Raw genomic sequence first — 6,195 nt, 5'->3', positions numbered from 1 at the left:
AATTTTAATGTTTATTCCGGAGTTTTTGAATTTCCCGGTTATTTTGTTTTCAACTCTCGAAAAGAAGTTTTTAGTTTCATTTCTATCTTTTGTTATCCTTCAGTTGTTGGGGTTGACAAAAATTTGAGATAACAAGTACCAGATTTCTTTTTCACTTATCAATGTCAATTATTTGGATATGAATTAATACTTCAATGTCAATTCCCGCCACGGTACTCTCGTTGATTGTTCATCTTTTTAATCTAGATCACTTTTAATTCCATTAATTTTTCGACCCCGGGACATGTATCGAGAATATCCCATTCAATATTAAGTGCTGTTCCACAAGAGTCAACGTGGTGTTGTCCCACAGGAATCTTTACTTTGATGTTTCTAAACTCTAGTGGTATCTTGTCTACATAGATTGACACTCTAGCTGTTTTGGCCTACAAATTCTTTTGTGCCCTTTATTGCTCCACTAGACAAACCAGTACAGATTGGTTCCAACTGAAAATCACAAATGCAATTCACACAGTGATAGAGTGGTTCCTTGTCGTTATTTTTTCGTACACGTACGACACGAGCGCGACATTTTCTCAAAAAGCGGCTGCACCTATAGCCACTACTTTAAAAGTCACCAGTGCAAGATCAATAACTGAGAAAAATTAATTAGTGGTCAAGATTCCTTTCAGCAGCTGTAGAAAACTCGTCTTGGTTTTTCAATGTTTTTCGCCTTCTTCTAGAAAATTGGTTCTTCTGTTCCGTTAAACAAAGCAGAGTAGCTAAATTTTTTATGACAATGGCTAAAATTTTGCGTTCCAAAGAAACCTCTAGATCTACCACACAAAAACGCTGAAGCAGTTATTGCGTACGAGTTTGATTCAACTTTCTCTTCAGCCATTTTGCTAGCTAGTTGTTTTATAGTGCGCCACCATGCAGGAAAAACACGAGCGGAACGAAGTTACTCTTCTCAACTTCAAGCGTTTCTTGCTCACACTTGAGGCACTTCAACAACTCATGATTATGGTACGCTTTTACGGAGTTTGTTGGGCATGACATGGCGAGTGCGTTAAAGATCTTCACGTCGAAGAAATAACGACTGAAACTGGACCCCCATAAGCCATTCGCTTTTGTTTCGCGCGTTTTTATCAGTGCTACCAGTTTTGTGTATCAAGGACTTGCTTTAAAGTAACTGAAGAGTCGGCGCAACTTCGATATCACAGAAAGCGTCGTGAATGGTCTCTGAAACGTGTCTCGGATCTCTTTGTGTCTCATGTATGTATACTCACCCTCTTACAGCGGAGAACATGTGATTGGGTGAACTTTTCAGGAGATGGACATTTAATGGGCCCATTTTCCGAGTCGATGCTATATCGAAGCGCATCTCTAAATTCGGACTTTGTTAGCGTGAAACCGTGTAACTTTTGAGCAGTCTAGTTGTGAGCCAGTCTGAGGCTCCTTTTCCAAAGCCATTTCTATTAAATTGCGTTGCTAGTTCTAAAGGTTTTCCACAAAATTCTTCTTAAAAGATTGAATTTTATGCAGGCGTGGGGTTCGTTCATAACTGTTGGTCCGGTGCGAATGTCTTGAAATCTGACACGTCCGTGGTCAATTTCATGCATAAGAGAACCAGTTGGGGGAAGATTACGGCAAATCTTTCTGATTTTTTTCAAACTTATTGGCATTTTCTGGCAGTATATGCCCGAACATTTCGTATTTTTTTTCGCTTTTCCTCCGCTGAGTTTTGGCAGGCCGTTGCGACTATGAGTCAATCATTAGCATCATCAGCAACAACTTGGGCTTCTTATTGCTGTAATGGGGGTTATACGGTTTGTGTTTTGGTATCGGGGCCAGTAGGCGGAGCTCTAGTGCAGTCGTTGGGATCACCATTAGCTGATTTTGAAATACATTGCTGATATTGAAACTAGGGAGGGCGGTAAGCGCAGCATTTAAAACTACTGCACATTTTGTGAAGCCAGCAAACGCTCATTTTCTCTAGAATAGTTTTACAGTGACTGCTTTCAAAACTATAAATCATGAAATGAAGCTTTTGAGCAAATGACTAATTGTCATAGTATGAGAATTGTATTACATCTCTAGAGAAGAAATTAGAAGAAGAGTCATAGATTTTTTCAAAATTATGGTTGATTACAAAAGGATAAAAGTTGAAAAACACAAACTGTAGAGCAATTTTTAAAGCAAAATATTTTTTTGCTGATATGGGGTTAATTTACTGGAAGAATGGTTCTTGGCACATGGAGAGTTGAGAGATTGAAGTTCATATATTTTATATCGAAGAGACACTGTCTGCCTTGTATATTTAACTCCGCATAAATTTTGTATGTTATGTCAAGTTATACAGATTTATTCACCGTTAGTTTTCTTCATCAAAACATCTGAATACGTGAGGTTATCGCGAATTAATTTTTTAGAGGTTGGATAAAGAGTAGTAGCTAAATTCAAATGGTAAATGCATCTCATCTTCTCCGTAGTTCAAGCACATCGTGCAAAATAAAAATTAAGTTCTCTGCTGTCCCCAATTTCAGGCGGTTTGAAAACTCTGACCACAAAATAACTTAACAATGAGAACGAAAATAACATAACGTTACTAGAAATGAAATAGCAAGTGCTTATTAGTAAAAATTAATTGACGATGTTCTAAAATTTATTGCTGCAATTGCTACTGAGAGGAAAACCAATTTACTTGGCGCAACATATGCAAATATGGAACCCGTAATGGCAATCAGAAAACAACAAACTCGGACAACTCAATAGCTGCTAATCCCTGAAGAACGAGATTAACATCCTATTCTACTGTTAAAAGTCCACGTGTTGTCAAAAATTCATAAATACAGTTCTTCCTCAAAGTTTCACGAAGCTTCAATTCCAAACCAATAGTAATTAGTACTGCTGTTACACAACAGTAAACTGCAAATGATGAGGAGGCAATGTACAGTTTAGAATTTAAAGGAAGACTACAAAAATGTAATATATATATATATATATATATATATATATATATATGTATATATATATATATATATATATATATATATATATATATATATATATATGTTTAAAAAACTGATATCTTACCAAAGTAAAGACATACAGAATCTTTGTTGCTTAATTTTTAATCAGTGACGGAATTGTCAATTATTTTTTGAATTCATTTCAAAAAATTTTTTCGAACATTGAGTTGATTGTCAAGTTTACTAAAAACTGATTTCATAATCACATTAAATTACTTACAAAGTATATAAAATTTTCATTGATTCTACAAAATTAGTGAAAAAACCAGTGTATTTTAATTCTTATATACATTTGAAAAAAGATCTTCACTATTTTAGATACATTATTTACAAATATACAATACACCAAAAAAAATTTAATATTTATTCCGGAGTTTTTGAAATTCCCGGTTCTTTTGTTTTCAACTCTCGAAAAGAAGATTTTAGTTTCAATCCTATCCTTTGTTATCCTTCACTTGTTGGGGTTGACAACATTTTGAGATAACAAGTACCAGATTAGTTTTTGTCTTCTCAATGTCAATTATTTGGATCTGAATTAACACTTCAATGTCAATTCCCGCCACGGTACTCTCGTTGATGTTTCATCTTTTTAATCTAGATCACTTCTAATGCCATTAATTTTTCGACCCCGCAAAATTTATAGAGAATATCTCATTCATTTTTAAGCGCTGTTCCACAAGAGTCATCGTGGTGTTGTACCACAGGAATCTTTATTTTGATGTTCCTAAACTCTAGTGGTAACATGGCTACGACACTCTAGCTGTTTTGGCCTACTAGATGGAATTGCATCCATTATATGTAAACTTAATATCACCCTCAATTTATCAAATGCTGTTTTCTGGGTGAGCAAGCGACTTCCTAATTTTCTCGTTGTGAAATTGATGCGAACATCACACAACTTTTCAGTCTACTCGCATTTTTTAGTGCTGTTTCCTCTGTCTTGAATCAAAAACTTTGGTTTAAGTTCACTGGTGTTGAGACTTTTAATTGTTTTGTTATGTAGTGAAGTGTTTAGGGGCTTTGCAGTAACTTTTCCGTGGTGACTATCTTATCTACTAACTCACTAACAAAACTGGAAGATCACCCATTTGGATTCTGATTTTCAGTCCAGATCTCCCGATTTTTTTTAAGAGCTACATCAAAGGATTGCCAATCAGTGGTTGCATTGAAAATCTTACGCATAGTCCCTTAAATCGCATTTGTCTTATGTTTCAACGGTGCACAGATACGGAAAATAAAGGTTATGCCGATATCAGTAGATTTTTGACACCTAATTTTTTCATCAAATACGTTAACATTAAGATCAAGAAACGCCAGGTTTTCATTACGGTTCGGGTTCTCAAGAGCGAATTGTAAATTTTTGAGAAAAGAATTTGCAATTTCAGGGTACTCTTAATATATTTGAGGGTTTCCCTTTTTGAGGGTTTCTCATTTGAGAGTTTCTCCATATGATCAACAATAAACAATATTTGTTCATTCTGGTTTCCTTGCTACTGTTTGAGGCCTTTCTTCGTCCGGCGTCTCTTACAGCAGTGGGGCGGCCACTATGGGCATATCTGAATTGTAAAGAGTTTTTCTATTCATTAAAAATTAAATGCCTTGCTCTACGACGTAGCGCTTTGACTATGTTTAAGAAATTTTTAAGTAGTTATGTTCTATTTGGATTCTTCATTTACCTGTTAAATTGTGTTGATGTTGAACTTAATCCTGGGCCTCCGCTAACCTATGAAAATTTCCTCTCCTAAAATAAAAAACTTAAGGATCCATTATGCTTCTTTCAAATAAATTGCCGGAGTTTAGTCAATAAAAGAGAAGAACTGAAATGCTCAAACAATAATGTATTTGCTTTTACGGAAACGTGGTTGACTAGTGAAGATGATATTAATCTATGGTGCGTAGACAGCAATTACTATTCTTGCTTCAGATATGACCGAATATCTGAAAAGTCAAAGGGTTGTGTATATGCAACATTCACAACCCAAAAATTTCAATCCAAAAAACCGTAATGATTTTCCAAAAATGATCAAAGACTTCGAAACACTTTGGGTTGAGCTCACTCTACCCTACTAAAAAATTCCTTCACTGCTTGTGAATGTTGCATATAATCCTGAAAAATCTAAAACTGACATCTTTCTCGAAGAATTAGCATTGCAAATAGATTATGGAATAACAAAAAAGCAAAAAATCTTATTACTTGGCGATTTCAATATAAATTAACTTCATCCCAACGAAAGAAACAAAATAGACACATTTCTTGTACTTTATGGCCTATCGGTGGTGCACAAAACACCTACAAGGGGGAAAATCGAAATGATTTTGTAATCAAAGATGATGAGCTGCCTCATTCCAATGTTTTTACTTTTGAATCGCCCATTACATCGGATCACAAAGCTATTGCAATGATAACGAATGTAACTATGAATAAAAAGCGGCCTCCAAGAAGAAAAACAATCTTCAACAAATCAAAATATCGTAAAAGTTTATACCTACTAGACCTGACACAAATTGATTGGGATGTTCTTTACACGGCATCTGACGCTGAAGACATGTATCGTATCTTTAAGAAAATTTTGACTGAGGTAATCCGCTATCACTCCCCTCTAAAAACGGTCTTCATACGGACTGAAAAATACAAAATTAAACTAGAGAGCAATGATTTCATAAAGAGCATCTTTAAAAAAGCAGATTCGGAAAAGACAAAATGGAATATTATAAACGACTCAATAAACTCTACCAAGTTCTCCCAAAATATCTTCTACCTCAAAAACTGTTTTGATGATGTTATTACTGATAACCCAGTTGCTCAATTATAAATTTTCTAAATTAGGTGATTACATTTGAAGCGCTTGCAACTTTTTTCCCACCAAACACTTCGATTTTAGATTGGTAACCAAAAAAGAAGTCTTACTGACTCTAAAAAATTTAAACTCAAACAAGCCATCAGGCCCTTTAGATATCCCATCATGGGCTCTTAAGGATGGGTTTCTCTCTTTAGCTGATCCAATTGAATTGCTTTTTAACCAATTTTTAGCTGGAGAAAAAATTCCTGAAGATCTTAAAAAGGCTATTGTTACTCCAATTTTTTTGCTCAATTTGTTTTCCGTAACAAAGTCTCAACAATTGCCGCCCTCGTTTTTTGTACTGAAACTATAAGGTACCATATAAATAATAATAATTTTATCAC

The sequence above is a fragment of the Convolutriloba macropyga genome, chromosome 13 (genome assembly GCF_964194025.1).
Source record: "Convolutriloba macropyga chromosome 13, txConMacr16.3, whole genome shotgun sequence".
In the NCBI taxonomy this organism is placed as follows: Eukaryota; Metazoa; Xenacoelomorpha; order Acoela; family Convolutidae; genus Convolutriloba; species Convolutriloba macropyga.
Note: the sequence above shows the minus strand (reverse complement) of the source record.